Genomic DNA, 21,984 nt, shown 5'->3' on the forward strand with positions numbered 1-21,984 from the left:
CGAACCATTGACGACCCATGTGCTGGCTTGGGTATAACAGACAGATTAAAGAAAACACAAAAATGATCTGATAATGCAATATCCATGACATTAACACCTGAAACAATAACCCCTTTTGGAATGAGCACGTCCAGTGTGTGCCCTCTGTTGTGAGTGGGTTCGTTCACATACTGAGTTAGACCAAACGTTTCAAGGACAGCACTGAGTTCTTTAGCATGTCTGTCACTGGCTACATCCACATGCACATTTAAATCACCTGTAATAACCAAACAGTCAAATTCAGTGCACACAGCTGAAAGTAATTCAGTAAAATCATCAATAAAACAGTTCTGTGGTGGCCTATAAATAGTGATATAAAGTATGGTGGCTTGTTTTAACTCCAGTTTGAATGACAAATACTCAAATGATGAAAAAACTCCAAACGACAATTTTTGTATAACTATATTTTCTCTGAATATGCTACACACCCCTCCACCTCTCTTGCTCTGTCTTTTTTCAGATTCAAAGGTGTAGTGAGGTGGAGTAGACTCAATCAGGACTGCATTACCTGTATTTTTGTCAAGCCACGTCTCAGTTAAAAACATTAAATCAAGATCACGAGAAGAAATAAAATTATTAATTAAAAATGATTTGTTATTTAAAGATCTGACATTAAGCACAACATGTTTGAGATTAGACTGAGTTTCAAAGGACTCCAAGTTCTTACAAGAGATATGGATTAGATTTCTCTGCTCATCTGTCTGTCTCTCTCTTATCTAATCTTCGTGATATTACAGTAGGTATTGTTTTTGCAGAGAAGTTCTCCTCCCTGGACCTCCAGTTGGGTATACTATGAGTGGTAGCAACGCAGAGGCCCTTTACATCCTAGACAGCAGTGGTGACACTGTTGGAGATTACAGCTGGGCCTGGTGGTGAAGACTGAGCTGGGGGGACTCTGGGGGGAGGGGAAGGGGCACGATACTTCTTTGGGGCTAGAACCCTCGATCTAATCATGTCTGGAGTGAGAGGAACCATTTTCGTGCCTGATTTGATCAAGCTTTCAAGATGGTTTGGAAATCTCAAAGGTGACTGTGGAGATGGGAATGAGAGTGAAGAGAGGGCGTAGACACAGCAGGTGGTGCCCAGGACGGCGGTGAGGGAGAAGGTGACAGGGATGCTGCATCCCTAACCTTCTCCGGAGATGCAGGTTTTGTCCTTGCAGTTGCAGCAGAGTTGTTTTCTGAAGATGCTGATGTTGTTGTTGTGGGAGCTGGAGCTGATGCCTTCGCTGGGGATGCAGGTTTTGTTGTTGAGGCTGCTGTGGCTGAGTCCTTTCCAGTGGTTGCAGAAGGTGCTGTTTGGGTACATCCTTTGCCGGGTCCTTGGGTGGGGAAGAGGGAGCTCCTCTCCCTCTCCTCTTTTCTCTCATCGGTTGCCCGCAAACCTGGTTCAGTTCAGGACGGTTCTGATGCCTCAGAGCGTGGAGGAGGTTATCCGTCAGCCTCTTTACTCCACCTCCATTCAGGTGTGGCCCTTTTCCTCTGAAAAGGTCACCTCGATGCCAAAACAGGTTAAAGTTCTCGATGTAATGCAATCCTCTGGACTCGCAGATGTTGGGTAGCCATGTGTTCAACTGAAGCAGTCGGCTGAATTTATTCACTTTCCTGTCCGTGTTTGGGAAACTGCATTAAATCCGCCAGTAATTTCTCTTTTATGCATCTTTCTATGCTTTCAGGTTGAAACTTGACTGAAAACTCACTTTGAACAAAAGTTATGGCTGTTTTGTATCACAGGTCACAAATAGTGTTTTCTCAGCGAGAGAAGGCAAAAATAAACACTTCCTGAATAACTCCTGTTTTTTGAGGAAAAGTGAGTGAAATTCACCTATAACTTCTGTTTCATGCATCTTTCTATGCTTTCAGGTTGAAACTTGACTGAAAACTAACTTTGAACAAAAGTTATGGCTGTTATGTATCACAGGTCACTAATCGTGTTTTCTCAGCGAGAGAAGGCCAAAATGAACACTTCATGCATAACTCCTGTATTTTTTGGAAAACTGCATAAAATCCACCTGTAACTTAAAGTTTATGCATCTTTCCATGCTTTCAGGTTGAAACTTGACTGAAAACTCACTTTGAACAAAAGTTATGGCTGTTATGTATCACAGGTCACAAATAGTGTTTTCTCAGCGAGTGAAGGCCAAAATGAACACTTCATGCAGAACTCCTGTATTTTGAGGAAAACTCACTGAAATCCACCTCTAACTTCTCTTTTATGCATCTTTCTATGCTTTCAGGTTGAAACTTGACTGAAAACTCACTTTGAACAAAAGTTATGGCTTTTTTTCATGATCACAGGTCACAAATAATGTTTTCTCAGCGAGAGAAGGCCAAAATAAACACTTCATGCAAAACTCCTTTATTTTTTGGAAAACTGCATGAAATCCACCTCTAACTTAAAGGTTATGCATCTTTCTATGCTTTCAGTTTGAAACTTGACTGAAAACTCACTTTGAACAAAAGTTATGGCGGTTTTGTATCACAGGTCACAAATAGCGTTTTTCACAGTGAGAGAAGTTCAAAATGAACACTTCATGCATAACTCCTGTATTTTGAAGAAAACTGCGTGAAATCCACCTGTAACTTCAAGTTTATTCATCTTTCTAAGCTTTCAGGTTTAAACTTGACTGAAAACTCTCTTTGAACAAAAGTTATGGCTGTTTTGTATCACAGGTCACAAATAGTGTTTTCTCAGCGAGAGAAGGCCAAAATGAACACTTCATGCAGAACTCCTGAATTTTGAGGAAAACTGAGTGAAATCCACCTGTAACTTGTCTTTTTTGCATTTTTTTTATGGTTTCCAGGTTGAAACTTGACTGAAAACTCACTTTCAAAAAAAGTTATGGCTGTTTTGTATCACAGATCACAAATAGTGTTTTCTCAGCGATAGAAGGTCAAAATGAAAACTTCATGCATAACTCCTGTATTTTGAGGAAAACTGCCTGAAATCAACCTGTATCTTCAAGTGTATGCATCTTTCTATGCTTTCAGGTTAAACTTTCACTTCGAAGTCATTTTGAAAAAAAATTACGTCTTTTATGTCACGGTTCACGAAGACTGTTTTCAAAACAAAAGAAGACATTTTAAACATTTCATGCAGAACTCTATTAGTTTGAGCAAAGCTGGCTTAAAAGCACCTGTTACTTCAAAGGTTTTCATCATTCTGTGTTTTCAGTTTTGAAGTTCACTGAAAGGTCAGTGTGATCAAGAGTTACAGCATTTGTGATCACAGGTCACACAATGCCTTTTACCAGCGAGAGTCCTCTGGAGTGAACACTTCTTGCTGAACTCCCTTATTTAGAGGAAAACTGACTGAAATCAACGTGTCATGTCAAGGTAATGTAATTTTCATTGTATTCAGGTTGAAACTTGTCTGAAAACTCACTTTGAACAAAAGTTATGCCTGTTTTGTATCACAGGTCACAAATAACGTTTTCACAGCGAGAGAAGGCCAAAATGAACACTTCATGCAGAACTCCTGTATTTTGAGGAAAACTGCGTGAAATCCACCTCTAACTTCTCTTTTATGCATCTTTCTGTGCTTTCAGGTTGAAATTTGACTGACAACTCACTTTGAACAAAAGTTATGGCTGTTTTGTATCACAGGTCACAAATGGTGTTTTCTCAGCGAGAGAAGGCCAAAATGAACACTTCATGCATAACTCCTGTATTTTGAGGAAAACTGCGTGAAATCCACCTGTAACTTCAAGTCTATGCATCTTTCTTTGCTTTCAGGTTGAAACTTGACTTAAAACTCACTTTGAACAAAAGTTATGGCTGTTTTGTATCACAGGTCACAAAAAGCGTTTTCTCAGCGGGAGAAGGCCAAAATGAACACTTCATGCATAACTCCTGTATTTTGAGGAAAAGCGAGTGAAATCCACCTCTAACTTCAAGTTTATTCATCTTTCTAAGCTTTCAGGTTGAAACTTGACTGAAAACTCACTTTGAACAAAAGTTATGGCTGTTTTGTATCACAGGTCACAAATAGTGTTTTCTCAACGAGAGAAGGCGAAAATGAACACTTCATGCAGATCTCCTGTATTTTGATGAAAACTGTGTGAAATCCACCTCTAACTTAAAGTCTATGCATCTTTCTATGCTTTCAGGTTGAACCTTGACTTAAAACTCACTTTTAAATAAAGTTATGGCTGTTTTTTATCACAGGTCACAAATAGTGTTTTCTCAGCGAGAGAGGGCCAAAATGAACACTTCATGCATAACTCCTTTGTTTTGAGGAAAACTGAGTGAAATCAACCTGTAAATCCTGTTTCATGCATCTTTCTATGCTTTCAGGTTGAAACTTGACTGAAAACTCACTTTGAACAAAAGTTATAGCTGTTTTGTATCACAGGTCACAAATAGCGTTTTCACAGCGAGAGAAGGCCAAAATGAACATTTCATGCATAAATCCTTTATTTTTTGGAAAACTGAGTGAAATCCACCTGTATCTTCAAGTTTATGCATCTTTCTATGCTTTCAGGTTGAAACTTGACTGAAAACTCACTTTGAACAAAAGTTATGGCTGTTTTGTATCACAGGTCACAAATAGTGTTTGCTCATCGAGAGAAGGCCAAAATGAACACTTCATGTATAACTCCTGTATTTTGAGGAATACTGCCTGAAATCCACTTGTAACTTCAAGTTTATGCATCTTTCTATGCTTTCAGGTGGAAACTTGACTGAAATCTAGCTTTGAACAAAAGTTATTGGTTTTTTTTTATTATCACTGGTCACAAATAGCGTTTTCTCAGCGAGAGAAGGCCAAAATGAAAACTTCATGCATAACTCCTGTATTTTTTGGAAAACTGCATGAAATCCATCTGGAACTTCAAGTTTATATATCTTTCTATGCTTTCAGGTCTAAACTTGACTAAAAACTCACTTTGAACAAACGTTATGGCTGTTTTGTATCACAGGTCACAAATAGTGTTTTAACAGCGAGAGAAGGCCAAAATGAACACTTCTTGCATAACTCCTGTATTTTGAGGAAAACTGCCTGAAATCCACTTGTAACTTCAAGTTTATGCATCTTTCTATGCTTTCAGGTTGAAACTTGACCAAAAACTCACTTTGAACAAAAGTTATGGCCTCTTTTTTATCACAGGTCACAAATAGTGTTTTAACAGCGAGAGAAGGCCAAAATGAACACTTCATGCATAACTCCTGTATTTTGAGGAAAACTGCCTGAAATCCACCTCTTACTTCAAGTTTATTGATCTTTCTATGCTGTCATGTTGAAACTTGATTGAAAACTCACTTTGAACAAAAGTTATGGCTCTTTTGTATCAAAGGTCACAAATAGTGTTTTCTCAGCGAGAGAAGGCCAAAATGAACACTTCATGCACAACTCCTGTATTTTGAGGAAAACTGCATGAAATCCACCTGTAACTTCAAGCTTATGCATCTTTCTATGCTTTCAGGTTGAAACTTGACTGAAAACTCACTTTGAACAAAAGTTATGGCTGTTTTGTATCACAGGTCACAAATAGTGTTTTCTCAGCGAGAGAAGGCCAAAATGAACACTTCATGCATAACTCCTGTATTTTTTGGAAAACTGCATTAAATCCACCTGTAACTTCAAGTTTATGCATCTTTCTAAGCTTTCAGGTTTAAACTTGACTGAAAACTCACTTTGAAAAAAAGTTATGGTTGTTTTTATCACAGGTCACAATAGTGTTTTCTCAGCGAAAGAAGGCCAAAATGAACAATTCATGCATAACTCCTGTATTTTATGGAAAAATGAGTGAATTCATCTGAAACTTCAAGTTTATGCATCTTTCTATGCTTTCAGGTTGAAACTTGACTGAAAACTCACTTTGAACAAAAGTTATGGCTGTTTTTTATCACAGGTCACAAAAAGTGTTTTCACAGCGAGAGAAGGCCAAAATGAACACTTCATACTCAACTCCTGTATTTTGAGGAAAACTGCCTGAAATCCACCTCTAACTTAAAGATTATGCATCTTTCTGTGCTTTCAGGTATAAAATTTACTGAAAACTCACTTTGAACAAAAGTTATGGCTGTTTTATATGACAGTTCACAAATAGCGTTTTCTCAGCGAGAGAAGGCCAAAATGAACCCTTCATGCATAACTCATGTATTTTTTTTTTAACTGCATGAAATCCACCTGTAACTTCTCTTTTATGCATCTTTCTATGCTTTCAGGTTGAAAATTTACTGAAAACTCACTTTGTTTTGTATCACAGGTCAAAACTAGTGTTTTCACAGCGAGAGAAGGCCAAAATGAACACTTCATTATAACTCCTGTATTTTGAGGAAAACTGCATGAAATCCACCTGTAACTTCAAGTTTATGCATCTTTCTATGCTTTCAGGTTGAAACTTGACTGAAAACTCACTTTGAACAAAAGTTATGGCTGTTTTGTATCACAGGTCACAAAAAGTGTTTTCTCAGCGAGAGAAGGCCAAAATGAACACTTCATTCATAACTCCTGTGATTTGAGGAAAACTGCCTTAAATCAACCTGTAACTTCTCTTTCATGCATCTTTCTATGATTTCAGGTTGAAACTTTGACTGAAAACTTACTTTGAAAAAAAGTTATGGCTTTTTTGTATCACAGGTCACAAATAGCGTTTTCTCAGTGAGAGAAGGCCAAAATGAACACTTCATGCATAACTCCTGCATTTTGACAAAAACTGCATGAAATCTACCTTTAACTTCAAGTTTCTGCAACTTTCTATGCTTTCAGGTTGAAACTTGACTGAAAACTCACTTTAAACAAAAGTTATGGCTGTTTTGTATCACAGGTCACAAATAGCGTTTTCTCAGCGAGAGAAGGCCAAAATGAACACTTCATTTATAAGTCCTGTATTTTGAGGAAAACTGCGTGAAATCCACCTGTAACTTCTCTTTAATGCATCTTTCTGTGCTTTCAGGTTGAAATTTGACTGAAAACTCACTTTGAACAAAAGTTCTGGCTGTTTTGTATCACAGGTCACAAATAGCGTTTTCTCAACGAGAGAAGGCCAAAATGAACACTTCATGCATAACTCCTGTATTTTGAGGAAAACTGAGTGAAATCCACCTATGACTTCTCTTTCATGCATCTTTCTATGCTTTCAGGTTGAAACTTGACTGAAAATTCACTTTTAAAAAAGTTTTGGCTGTTTTGTATCACTGGTCACAAAAAGCGTTTTCTCAGCGAGAGAAGGCCAAAATGAACACTTCATGCATAACTCCTGTATTTTGAGGAAAACTGAGTGAAATCCACCTATGACTTCTCTTTCATGCATCTTTCTATGCTTTCAGGTTGAAACTTGATTGAAAATTCACTTTTAAAAAAGTTTTGGCTGTTTTGTATCACTGGTCACAAATAGCGTTTTCTCAGCGAGAGAAGGCAAGAATGAACACTTCATGAATAACTCCTGTATTTTGAGTAAAACTGCCTGAAATCCACCAATAACTTCAAGTTTATGCATCTTTCTATGCTTTCAGGTTGAAACTTGACTGAAAACTCACTTTGAATAAAAGTCATGGCTGTTTTGTTTCACAGGTCACAAATAGTGTTTTCACAGCGAGAGAAGGCCAAAATGAACACTTCATGCAGAACTCCTGTATTTTGAGGGAAAATTGTCTGAAATCCACCAATAACTTCAAGTTTATGCATCTTTCTATGCTTTCAGGTTGAAACTTGACTGAAAACTCACTTTGAACAAAAGTCATGGCTGTTTTGTTTCACAGGTCACAAATAGTGTTTTCTCAACGAGAGAAGGCCAAAATGAACACTTCATGCATAACTCCTGTATTTTGAGGGAAAACTGCGTGAAATCCACCAATAACTTCAAGTTTATGCATCTTTGTATGATTTCAGGTTGAAATTTGACTGAAAACTCACTTTGAAAAAATTTTTTGGCTGTTTTGTATCACAGGTCACGAATACCGTTTTCTCAGCGAGAGAAGGCCAAAATGAACACTTCATTCATAACTCCTGTATTTTGAGGAAAACTGCATGAAATCCACCTGTAACTTCAAGTTTATGCATCTTTCTATGCTTTCAGGTTGAAACTTAACTGAAAACTCACTTTGAACAAAAGTTATGGCTGTTTTGTGTCACAGGTCACAATTAGCATTTTCTTAGCGAGAGAAGGCAAGAATGAACACTTCATGCATAACTCCTGTATTTTGATGAAAACTCACTGAAATCAAGCTGTAACTTCAAGTTTATGCATCTTTCTATGCTTTCAGGTTGAAACCTGACTGAAAACTCACTTTGAAAAAAAGTTATGGCTTTTTTGTATCACAGGTCACAAATAGTGTTTTCTCAGCGAGAGAAGACCAAAATGAACACTTCATGCATCACTCCTGTATTTTTAGGAAAACTGCATGAAATCCACCTGTAACTTCTCTTTTATGCATCTTTCTTTGCTTTAAGTTTGAAACTTGACTGAAAATTCACTTTGAACAAAAGTTATGGCTGTTTTGTATCACAGGTCCCAAATAATGTTTTCACAGCGAGAAAAGGCCAAAATGACCACTTCATGCATAACTCCTGTATTTTGAGGAAAACAGCCTGAAATCCACCTGTAACTTCAAGTTTATGAATTTTTCTATGCTTTCAGGTTGAAACTTGACTGAAAACTCACTTTGAACAAAAGTTATGGCTGTTTTGTATCACAGGTCACAAATAGCGTTTTCACAGCGAGAGAAGGCCAAAATGAACACTTCACCCATTACTCCTGTATTTTTTTTGAAAACTGCATGAAATCCACCTGTATCTTCAAGTTTATGCGTCTTTCTGTTTTTTCAGGTTGAAACTTGACTGAAAACTCACTTAGAATAAAAAGTTATGGCTGTTTTGTTTCACAGATCTCAAATAGTGTTTTCTCAGCGAGAGACGGCCAAAATGAACACTTCATGCATAACTCCTGTATTTTGAGGAAAAGTGAGTGAAATCCACCTGTAACTTCTCTTTTATGCATCTTTCTATGCTTTCAGGTGGAAACTTTCACTTCGAAGTCATTTTGAAGAAAAATTACGTCTTTGATGATCACTGTTCACGAAGACTGTTTTCAAAACAAAAGAAGACATTTTAAACATTTCATGCAGAACTCCATTAGTTTGACCAAAGCTGGCTTAAAAGCACCTGTTACTTCAAAGGTTCTCATCATTCTGTGTTTTCAGATTTGAAGTTCACTGAAAGGTCAGTGTGATCAAGAGTTCCAGCATTTGTGATCACAGGTCACACAATGCCTTTTACCAGCGAGAGTCCTCTGGAGTGAACACTTCTTGCTGAACTCCCTTATTTTCAGGAAAACTGACTGAAATCCACGTGTCATGCCAAGGTAATTTAGTTTTCAGTGTATTCAGGTTCAAACTTATGGCTGTTTTGTATCACAGGTCACAAATAGTGTTTTCTCAGCGAGAGAAGGCCAAAATGAACACTTCATGCAGAACTCCTGTATTTTTAGGAAAACTGCATGAAATCCACCTGTAATTTCAAGTTTATGCATCTTTCTATGCTTTCAGGTTGAAACTTGACTGAAAACTCACTTTGAACAAAAGTTATGGCTTTTTTGTATCACCGGTCACAAATAGCGTTTTCTCAGCGAGAGAAGGCCAAAATGAACTCTTCATGCATAACTCCTGTATTTTGAGGAAAACTGCCTGAAATCCACCTGTAACTTATCTTTTATGCATCTTTCTATGCTTTCAGGTTCAAACTTGACAGAAAACTCACTTTGAACAAAAGTTTTGGCTGTTTTGTATGACAGGTCAGAAATCGATTTTTTACAGCGAGAGAAGGCCAAAATAAACACTTCATGCATAACTCCTGTATTTTTAAGAAAACTGAGTGAAATCCACCTGTAACTTCTCTTTAATGCATCTTTCTATGCTTTCAGGTTGAAACTTGACTGAAAACGCAGTTTGAAAAAAGTTATGGCTGTTTTGTATCACAGGTCACAAATAGTGTTTTCTCAGCGAGAGAAGGCCAACATGAACACTTCATGCATAACTCTTTTATTTTCAGGAAAACTGAGTGAAATCCACCTATAACTTCTCTTTTATGCATCTTTCTACGATTTCGGGTTGAAATTTGACTGAAAATTCACTTTGAAAAAGTTTTTGCTGTTTTGTATCTGTTAAGGGAAAACAGGTCGAAACCTAAATTCCCGTTATTAGGAAAAACACAACACGAACTAATTCAGCTTTGTACAAAGGGCACCCTGTCTCAGTGGCTTCCCGAGAGAGAGTCCGCCGAGACAGTTCCTTGCTTCTTTATTATACTGATAATCCAGATACATGGGAGTGTGGATGGATGCTCATATCAAGGCAGGTGCGTTTTCATGATGATAACAGTGTGACCTTGAATGAACTTCTATTTGAACATAGTGTGACAATAAAACATTGAAACATTATTTTCTTTTATCATTCCCTCCTGTTTGTCATACTTTGTTTAAATCCATCAATAACCACTTCTCTCGATTTTCTGTCAAGACTTCATACGAATGACAATACAGTGAGAGTACATTGTGAATATATGAGGAGTTTGCAAAACATGAAATTACACAAGTTATTATTTCAAGCAAGTAACATGTATATACATGGGGATGGGGTCAGAGGTTACTAGCACATGGCCCACCGGTGGAGCTAGAGTCCTCAGCACTCTGCTCTTGTTGTCTAACCATCATAGTCGCCAGGATCTGGGAACAGGTCAGGTATGTCTCGGAGAACGATGTCATCTGAGGATCCGTCTTCGTCATCCATGCATGATTCAATGAGTGATTGTGCGTGTTCTTCTTTTTGATTCAGTCTCATGTACGTCTCAACTTGTACAGCAACTAGTTTGGTGACCAGGCTCTTCACACATGGGACAATACAGGTTATAATTACACAGAGCAATTTTGAATGTGCCTGTAAGCAAGTTCGACCTGCTATTGTAGTAGAGTCCCTCTAAGTCTATATCTATGTCTGACGCGCCGCCTACAACGATATGGCTGAGAAGGATAATACTGGTTATTATGATGTTCATGGCTATTCAAATGTGAGCCGTAACATGAGAAGTATTGACCAGTAGCTAAGGAACAGGACCGTCGTAGGTGTGACACCTCCGTGTTCACACTTCCACAGAATCAATAACAGGCAGGCGACAAGGATTATGTCAACTAAATACATTTATTCCCTAGGGAGACACGTAGGGTGGCCTCAGGGTGATTGACCCTTTCCACGATGTTTACTTCACCAGCTCCAGGTGCCAGGAGGTCCCTCCTGTTGTCCCCCTTCCTTGGACCCTTGTGGTCTCAGTTCAGAGTAGACTGCCCTGGAGGTGTTCTGGCCTTCACACTAAGTGTCTCCAGCGCTCTCGTAATCGAGGAGCAACTTACAATGACTCTGATGTATCCACGTTTGTCGCTCTGCTATTTTAACAGCTGTGGGTGTACTTAATAGTACCTGATATGGTCCGTCCCACCTTGGTGTTTTCCAATTTGTTCTTTGTAGGACTTTAACGAGGATCCAGTCACCAGGTTGTGGCTGTCTGTTGGGAGAAGATACAGGTGCGTCTGGTACGCTATTAGCGTTCACAACGTCTTGTTGTTTTAACATGTGTCTCATCCAATCTGCTAACGACGTTTCTTTTTCTGATTTCTCTATGTTACCATTTAGGATAGGTAGGGGGAACTGTCTACCGTACACAATCTCAAAAGGTGTAAGTCCATTGCTTGATGTTATTCTCATCCACATTTTGACAAGCGAGAGACAGTCAGGCCACGGCCTTTGTGTCTCAGCGACAGTTTTTCTTAGTCTCTGTTTTATTGTTCCGTTTGTTCGTTCCACCAATCCTGCACTTTGGGGATGATAGGAACAATGTGTTTTTGGTATGAATCCTAAGCGAATCCTCTGCGATGCCGGTCATAAGTTGATTTACAAAATGTGTACCATTGTCTGATCTGATAATTTCTGGGATACCGTATGTGGGAAAAAAGTGATTACATAGGCATTTTACAACAGTCGGGGCATCTGCTTTTTTGGTTGAGTATATTTCGACCCATTTAGAGAATGCACAAATGATCACTAGCGCATATTTAGTACCTCCTTCACATGTTAATTCAATGAAATCCATGTGTATTGTATGAAATGGGCGAGGAGGCGTCGGGAATGCCCCTCGTTTAGGTCGCAGTCGGCCTTGTGCATTATTCTTTTGACATATCATACATTTTGCAACATGAATTTTTGCTTGAGTTTCGAAATTTATAGTGTAGAATTGGTTATTCACCAATGTTACCATCCCTCCTGTTGAGACATGGGTATTTCCATGGCTCACCAACGCTGCGGCTGCGTGTAGGGATTTTGGTAAAATAGGTTTGTTATTAACACGGTAGATATCATTAGATAGGACAGTACCTCTGGCTATCCACGTCTTTACCTCAGAGACCGGTGCTCTTTTCTGTTCATCTGTTAGTAGTTCTGGGGTTAATTGTGAACCAACTGTGGCAGCGTATAATTGTAACACGTCATCGGTTCTTGCAGCTTTTTTGGCTGTAGCATCGGCAAAGGCGTTGCCTTTTGATATAGGGGAATCATCATTTTGATGTGCTGCACATTTGCATACAGCTAGGCGTTTTGGTAACTGTACTGCATCAAGTAGTTGTTGTAGTAATGAGGCATGTGTCAATGTTTTTCCTGCAGAGGTCTTGAAACCCCTCAGTTCCCATATACGTGCATGGTGGTGTATGGAACTGAAAATGTATTGACTGTCAGAGTAGACAGTGAGATGTTTCCCTGCATAGAGTTCACATGCTCGCATAACTGCAACTAGTTCCGCTGTTTGTGCAGAATAGGAGGGAGCGAGAGCGCGAGCTTCAATCACAGAGTCGGCTGTGACGACAGCATAACCCACACGTTTACTCCCTTCTCGTCCTTTGAAGCGGAACCATCGACGAAAACAACTTCTCCATCTGTCAATGCAGATGTGGAAATGTCAGCGCGTGGTTGCGATGTGTTTTGATGTCTGCAATACAACTATGTGGTGCTCCATCTAGCGGTGTTGCAACGTTGTCTGCAACATTGACGGCTCTGCATCTAGTAACGGTTACATTTTCTTTTGACAACAATGCTTTGATTAAATGTAGATGTCTAGCGTGCGTTACAAATGGTAGATGCGCGTGTAATAGGACTTCATGTACTGCGTGTTCAGTGTAGATGGTGACTTGGTGTCCTAATATAATGTCTGCACATGATTGTAAAGCTTCATAAGCCGTGCAACAACCTTTAACACAATCAGGAAAACCACTAATGATGTTGTCCATTTGTCTAGAATAGTAGGCTAATGGTCTTTTCGCGCTGCCGAATTCTTGTAAGAGTACTGCCGTCATAAATGGGCCTTTATGAGAAACCATGAGATGACATGGTTTATCATAGTTTGGTAGACTCAACATGACGTCAGTTTGCAGTAGCGATTTTAATTTGTCAAATGCAGCGTTCATATCTTCCGTCCAGATAACAGGATCGTTCATGGCCATGGCGTGACCATGTATTGCTGTCATCAGAGGTTGGACAGTGACTGCAAATTCAGCTATCCATTGCCTACAGAAATTGCAGAGTCCTAAAAAGGACATCATCTGTTGTTTCGTTTGTGGTTTAGGAGCTTCTTGTATAGTTGTTTTTCTGCTTTCTAATAGCTGTTTCCCGTTTGCTGATAGATGGTGACCGAGATAGATCACTTGTTGTTGGACATATTGCAGCTTATCTTTTGACACTTTGTGACCTTCATTACTTAAATGTTTAAGGACGGTGAGTGTGTTTGACTCACAATCTTTTTGTGTGTGTCCAGTTATCAGAATATCATCCACGTACAGCAAATATTTACCATGTATCAGAGGTGGACATGTAGACATTGATTGTTTTAGAGCTTCTGTGTATCTTGTAGGACTATTACAGAATCCTTGAGGGAGCCTGTTGTATGTGTAATATTGTCCTTTAAATTGGAATCCAAAATATTGCTTAGCATTTGCTGTAAGTGGTACAGAGAAAAATGCATTTGATAAATCGATTACGGAGAACCACGTAGCATCAGGTTCCACACTATTCATGATTGTATGTGGATTTGCTACGTTGACGTCATCTTTTTTACAGATCTCATTTACTGCGCGGAGATCTTGGATCATTCTCCAAGCGTTCTTGTTTGCTTTCTTTACAGGAAATATTGGGGTATAACACTCCAATTGTGATTTATTTACAGGACATAGAATTCCTGATTTGCACATATCTTCAATTACAGGTGTAATACCGTTAGTTGCTTCTTTTGAGATTGGATATTGGCGTATCTGTGGTCTTAATGATGTAAGTGGGATAAAATCTACCGGTGTGACGTTTCTGATTAGTCCTACGTCAGTTGGTCCAGTTGACCATAATTTCTGTGGTAGGGCATTTAAACTTGCCTCTTGAGTAGCTGTCAGTGCTAGTTGATATCATTCTTCATCTGTGTCATTTAAATGTGTTGTCGGTTTGGCTCTCAGAGTCCAGCCTAACGCTAATCGACTCATTCCTGTTTTGTCATCGGTGGCCCACCGTCCGATTGGGACATATGGCCACGTTGTGCGATTTCCTACATCAACTATCTTACCTAGGTCCTTCCATGAGGACTCAGGAAGTTTGCGCAATGAGCAATGTGGTGGATATCTGCCTCTGAATAATAGTTGTTGCTCTGGGGTGAGGGAAACAGATGCAGCTGCTTCGCCCATGCAGGAGACATACAGTGCAGTGAGGCGGATAGTTTGTGGTTTGCTCAGTTTCTGAATTTGTTTGTCGTAGTCTGGGTCTGGACCTGGGTCCTGATTGTATCACAATGTAGTTGGTCAGTCGGCATGTCTTCTAACTTAGCGGGCGGTTTTTGTGGTAATTGCACCTTAAGTTGAGTACCTCCTCCTATTTCTATATCTAATGTCCAATAGAAATGTGGTTCGCACGCACCTTGAACGACACCTACTGTGTCCATTGGAACACAAATCATTTTGTTGTCATGTGGCACGATGGCAAATTGTAGTCTGCAAAGTATGTCCCTTCCTAATAGATTGATAGGACATGATGGATCAACTAAGATTCGTGCCGTGGTTGATCGTCCTGTTTCGATGTCGGTCACAGATAGTGGTTGTGAGAAATTGTTTTTACATGTGTGACCTGATGCACTGCGAACGAAAACAGTCTTTTTGCTTCTTTTGTATTCAGGAGGAGAGGTTCTCACTACAGTTGTACAAGCTCCAGAGTCGCAGAGGAAATCGAACTCTGCTCCTCCAACTTTTAATCGTCTGATTGGCATCTTGCTTTGATTAGCTACACAAGCTTGTATGTCTAGCATATTTTCGTCTTCATCATCAGTTGGTTGTGATGTAGATGAAGCTAGTCATGATGATTGGTTACGTTTTTCAGGACAGTCTCTGGCTTGATGTCCTGGTTGGTGACAATGGAAGCATGCTCTGTTAATTCTGTCCCTTTCTCTTTGTTCTTCATCTCTGTTATTTTGAGGACGGGAAGTTTGAGGACGTTTCCATCCACTTTGTTCCTGTCCTTTATCTTTTCCTCGGTTAAAATCAACTTTCCCTTTCCATGGTGTTTTCCCTCCTTGAGGGTGGAACACAAATACTCCTGCTGGATCATTTCTTGAGTCTCTGGCCTGTTTTTCTGCCAGGACTTTTTCGGCATGTCTTGCTTGTAATATGCCATCAGCCACTGTTCCAGTTCCCATGAGAACCCAATTCTTTTTTTACAATTCGTTGTATGTCCGGTTGTAGACCGTTCACCATTGCTAGTTTTAGCTGATGTTGGAATGGGGATGCTGGATCAGCGCTGTATGGTATGCCAGAGTGTTTCCGCACAACCTTGGACAGGCGGCCCACGTATTCACTTGGGTCTTCGCCTGATTTTTGTGTACATGATCCAATTTTGGTGTAATCAGGTTGTGTCTGATATTCATTTCTCATTCTCTCCCATACTTCTCGCAACTGTATGGTTAGATTGAGGTCATCTGGGTGAAATGGTCTTCCTTGGGGGTCGGTTCCAGTAAATGGGCCTTGTACACTGGACCAACGATGTCTACATACTAGTAGTAGAAGTCTGACTATTTCTTGACCATTTAGTCTGAAACTTCGAATAAGTTCCTGTAATTGGTTTATGCTTTCATTTGTATCTTCACTGGGAGGTGTGATTCCATCTGCGGCTCTCCGGAGGTCTCCGGGAGTCCATGGACGGAATACTTCGAGAGTAGGTCGCATGTCAGCACCATCTCCATCTGTGTCTGTGCCGTATCTCGGGTTTGCGACTTCCACTAGAGGAGCTAGAGTTCCTCCAACTGCCCTTTCTTCCTCACTTTCGTCTGAGGAATGTTCTGGTTTTCCGTCCCTGTAAGCACGGACTGTGTCTTTCACATCGTGCCAGGGGTATTTACTTTTCCCTTTATTCTTTTCATGTGGGCTCGTGCTGTGTGGGCGTGTTGACTTCGCAGTTGAAGTACACTCAGTTTTGATTTGTCGGCCCCTAGTTGTAGGGCCGGTGTAACTTACTTCCTCATCTGATCCTGACTGGCTCTCTATTTCTCCTTTCTTCGTATTTCTCTTTGACCTGTCTCTTACTCTCATACATGTCTCCTCATCTTCTCCTATCATACTACACAGCTTTTTCTCCAACTTCTGCTTCTCCTTATCTTTCCGTACTCTGTCTCTTCTCTTGCATTCATTCAACCATTCATCCGACCATTCACACATTTTGTCCAGTTTCTGTCTTTTCTTACTTCCCTTTTTCTGCTTTTGTCTATCAGCTGCTAACTGTGATCAGAGCGACAGGATGTCTGTTAGTGATAGGTTTCCGGAAAACCCATATTTGGACATCCATTTTGAACAAATTTTCCTGCACCTGGGTACAGTTTTTCCATGTACAGGGCATCGCCTGTTAACTCTTTGCTTTGACCTTTTCCCATCGTGGTTTATTAACACATTAAATTGAAAGTTTCAACCTTGACTATTAATTCTTCAGCGAGTTCGAGGTCAATGAACCTTTGTCTTATTTGGATTCTATCGTCATAGAATGTGACTCGACTATATTTTACACTTGGAATATCGCGATCACTGAATATATAATCAACTTTTGTTTGACGTCCCTGTGGGTCGACCCAAACTCCAATTATTAATTCGCTTCCGGACATTTATGTTTTTTATATGTCTTTTGGGAGTCGTCAATTTAACACCTGGGGTGGTCGCTACTTGACGACTTTTCTCAGTGGGACAACAATTTGAAATTACCAGTCTGTAGTAACTCTCACTTCTACCCTTTCAGGTGGAGAATTCTTGCCTGTGCATCTACAGGTGGTTTGTTGTTTCCTTCCCACTTTTTATGTAGTAACTGTCGTGAGTGATGGACAGTTAACTACCATTCATACGTTTACACTTCCATTCGTCTGTTTGTTCTGTACCTCGGGACTTTTGCGTTTTATTAAGACAGTACGTCGTCTTAATTCTGTCTAATCCCTCCGGATTAGATTTTTAGACCTCTCACTGGGTCACACTGTTGGAGATCCTCCGTCTCCTTTACTTAGAAGTATTACGTCACTTCTATATTGACAACCTAGGTTATTCGCTCACCTCCGGTACAGACACAATCCCACTTTTGGTCTTTCGTGTTATGTCTTACCTCAGACAATCGCTGTTTCTTCGGAAAACGAGTAAACCGCGGCGACGGCGCCCGGTCTCCTCTAACCACCGGCCCAACACGAATTCAACGGTTTGGGTCTTTCAGTTCCCCTATGGTGAACTGGCTGTCGACAGTCTGCGGTGTGGACTCCCGGCGTCGTCGAGGCAGTCACTGCGTTTATCCGGCTCGAAGGACCAATTAAATGTTAAGGGAAAACATGTCGAAACCTAAATTCCCGTTATTAGGAAAAACACAACACGAACTAATTCAGCTTTGGACGAAGGGCACCCTGTCTCAGTGGCTTCCCGAGAGAGAGTCCGCCGAGACAGTTCCTTGCTTCTTTATTATACTGATAATACAGATACATGGGAGTGTGGATGGGTGCTCATATCAAGGCAGGTGCGTTTTCATGATGATAACAGTGTGACCTTGAATGAACTTCTATTTGAACATAGTGTGACAATAAAACATTAAAACATTATTTTCTTTTATCAGTATCCCAGGTCACAAATGGTGTTTTCTCAGCGAGAGAAGGCCAAAATGAACACTTCAAGCATAACTCCTGTATTTTGAGGAAAACTGAGGGAAATCCACCTGTAACTTCAAGTTTATGAATGTTTCTATGCTTTCAGTTTGAAACTTGACTTAAAACTCACTTTGAACATAAGTTATGGCTGTTTTGTATCACAGGTCACAACTCGTGTTTTCACAGCGAGAGAAGGCCAAAATGAACACTTCATGCAGAACTCCTGTATTTTTTGGAAAACTGCATGAAATCTACCTGTAACTTAAAGTTTATTCATCTTTCTATGCTTTCAGGTTGAAACCTGACTGAAAACTCACTTTGAACAAAAGTTATGGCTGTTTTGTATCACAGGTCACAAATAGCGTTTTCTCAGCGAGAGAAGGCCAAAATGAACACTTCATGCATAACTCCTGTATTTTGAGGAAAACTGCATGAAATCCACCTGTAACTTCTAATTCAAGCATCTTTCTATGCTTTCAGGTTGAAACTTGATTGAAAGCTCACTTTGAACAAAAGTTATGGCTGTTTTGTATCACAGGTCACAAATAGTGTTTTCTAAGCGAGAGAAGGCCAAAATGACCACTTCATCCATAACTCCTGTATTTTGTGGAAAACTGAGTGAAATCCACCTGTAACTTCTGTTTTATGAATCTTTCTATTCTTTCCGGTTATAACTTGACTGAAAACTCACTTTGAAAAAAAGTTATGGCTGTTTTGTATCACAGGTCACGAATAGCGTTTTCTCAGCCAGAGAAGGACAAAATGAACACTTCATGCATAACTCCTGTATTTTGAGGAAAACTGCATGAAATCCACCTCTAACTTCACTTTTATGCATCTTTCTATGCTTTTAGGTTGAAAATTGACTGAAAACTCACTTTGAACAAAAGTTATGGCTGTTTTGTATCACAGGTCCCAAATAGCGTTTTGTCAGCGAGAGAAGGCCAAAATGAAGACTTCATGCATAACTCCTGTATTTTTTGGAAAACTGCATGAAATCCACCTGTAACTTCTCTTTTATGCATCTTTCTATGCTTTCAGGTTGAAACTTGACTGAAAACTCACTTTGCCAAAAAGTTACAGCTGTTTTGTATCACAGGTCACAAATAGTGTTTTCTCAGCGAAAGAAGGCCAAAATGAACACTTCATGCATAACTCCTGTATTTTGAGGAAAACTGAGTTAAATCCATCTGAAACTTCAAGTTTATGCATCTTTCCATGGTTTCAGGTTGAAACTTGACTGAAAACTCACTTTCAAAAAAAGTTATGGCTGTTTTGTATGACAGGTCCCAAATAGCGTTTTCTCAGGGAGAGAAGGCCAAAATTAATACTTCATGCATTACTCCTGTATGTTTTGGAAAACTGCCTGAAATCCACCTGCAACTTCTCTTTTACGCATCTTTCTATGATTTCAGATTGAAACTACATTGAAAGCTCACTTTGAACAAAAGTTATGGCCTTTTTTTAATCACAGGTCACAAATAGTGTTTTCTCAGCGAGAGAAGGCCAAAATGAACACTTCATGCATAACTCCTGTATTTTTTGGAAAACTGCATAAAATCCGCCTGTAACTTCTATTTCATGCATCTTTCTATGGTTTCAGGTTGAAACTTGACTGAAAACTCACTTTGAACAAAAGTTATGGCTGTTTTGTATCACAGGTCACAAATAGCGTTTTCTCGGCGAGAGAAGGCCAAAATGAACATTTCATGCCTAACTCCTGTATTTTGAGGAAAACTGCGTGAAATCCACCTGTAACTTCTCTTTTATGCATCTTTCTATGCTTTCAGGTTGAAACTTGATTGAAAACTCACTGTGACAAAAAGTTATGCATGTTTTGTATCACAGGTCACAATAGCGTTTTCTCAGCGAGAGAAGGCCAAAATGAACACTTCATGCATAACTCCTGTATTTTGAGGAAAACTGCCTGAAATCCACGTGTAACTTCACTTTTATGCTTATTTCTATGCTTTCAGGTTGAAACTTGACTGAAAACTCACTTTGAAAAAAAGTTATGGCTGTTTTGTATCACAGGTCACAAAAAGCGTTTTCTCAGCGAGAGAAGGCCAAAATGAACACTTCATGCATAACTCCTGTATTTTGTCGAAAACTCCCTGAAATCCACCTCTAACTTCAAGTATATGCATCTTTCTATGCTTTCAGGTTGAAACTTGACTGAAAACTCACTTTGAACAAAAGTTATGGCTGTTTTGTATCACAGGTCACAAATTGTGTTTTCTCAGCGAGAGAAGGCCAAAATGAACACTTCATGCATAACTCCTGTATTTTGAGGAAAACTGCCTGAAATCCACCTCTAACTTAAAGATTATGCATCTTTCTGTGCTTTCAGGTTTAAACTTGACTGAAAACTCACTTTGAAAAAAAGTTATGGCTGTTTTGTATCACAGGTCACAAATAGCCTTTTGTCAGCGAGAGAAGGCCAAAATGAACACTTCATGCATAACTCCTGTATTTTGAGGAAAACTGCATTAAATCCACCTCTAACTTCAAGTTTATGCATCTTTCTATGCTTTCAGGTTGAAACTTGACTGAAAACTCACTTTGAACAAAAGTTATGGCTGTTTTGTATCACAGGTCACAAATAGCGTTTTCTCAGCGAGAGAAGGCCAAAATGAACATTTCATGCATCACTCCTGTATTTTGAGGAAAACTGCATAAAATCCACCTGTAACTTCACTTTTAAGCATATTTCTATGCTTTCAGGTTGAAACTTGACTGAAAACTCACTTTGAAAAAAAGTTACTGCTGTTTTGTATCACAGGTCACAAAAAGCGTTTTCTCAGCGAGAGAAGGCCAAAATGAACACTTCATGCATAACTCCTGTATTTTGTCGAAAACTCCCTGAAATCCACCTCTAACTTCAAGTATATGCATCTTTCTATGCTTTCAGGTTGAAACTTGACTGAAAACTCACTTTGAACAAAAGTTATGGCTGTTTTGTATCACAGGTCACAAATAGTGTTTTCTCAGCGAGAGAAGGCCAAAATGAACACTTCATGCATAACTCCTGTATTTTGAGGAAAACTGCCTGAAATCAACCTCTAACTTAAAGTTTATGCATCTTTCTATGCTTTCAGGTTGAAACTTGACTGAAAACTCACTTTGAACAAAAGTTATGGCTGTTTTGTATCACAGGTCACAAATTGTGTTTTCTCAGCGAGAGAAGGCCAAAATGAACACTTCATGCATAACTCCTTTATTTTGAGGAAAACTGCCTGAAATCCACCTCTAACTTCTCTTTTATGCATCTTTCTCTGCTTTCAGGTTGAAACTTGACTGAAAACTCACTTTGAAGAAAAGTTATGGCTGTTTTGTATCACAGGTCACAAATAGTGTTTTGTCAGCGAGAGAAGGCAAAAATGAACACTTCATGCATAACTCCTGTATTTTGAGGAAAACTGCCTGAAATCCACCTCTAACTTCTCTTTTATGCATCTTTCTATGCTTTCAGGTTGAAACTTGACTGAAAACTCACTTTGAACAAAAGTTATGGCTGTTTTGTATCACAGGTCACAAATAGTGTTTTCTCAGCGAGAGAAGGCAAAAATGAACACTTCATGCAAAACTCCTGTATTTTGTAGAAAACTCAGTAAAATCCACCTTTTACTTCAAGTTTATGAATCTTTCTTTGCTTTCAGGTTGAAACTTGACTAAAAACTCACTTTGAAAAAAGTTATGGCTGTTTTGTATCACAGGTCACAAATAGTGTTTTCTCAGCGAGAGAAGGCAAAAATGAACACTTCATTCATAACTCCTGTA

Source organism: Aulostomus chinensis, unplaced genomic scaffold (assembly GCF_037954235.1).
Source record: "Aulostomus chinensis isolate RoL2024-O1b breed Wild unplaced genomic scaffold, RoL_Achi_v1.0 HiC_scaffold_28, whole genome shotgun sequence".
Taxonomy (NCBI): Eukaryota; Metazoa; Chordata; class Actinopteri; order Syngnathiformes; family Aulostomidae; genus Aulostomus; species Aulostomus chinensis.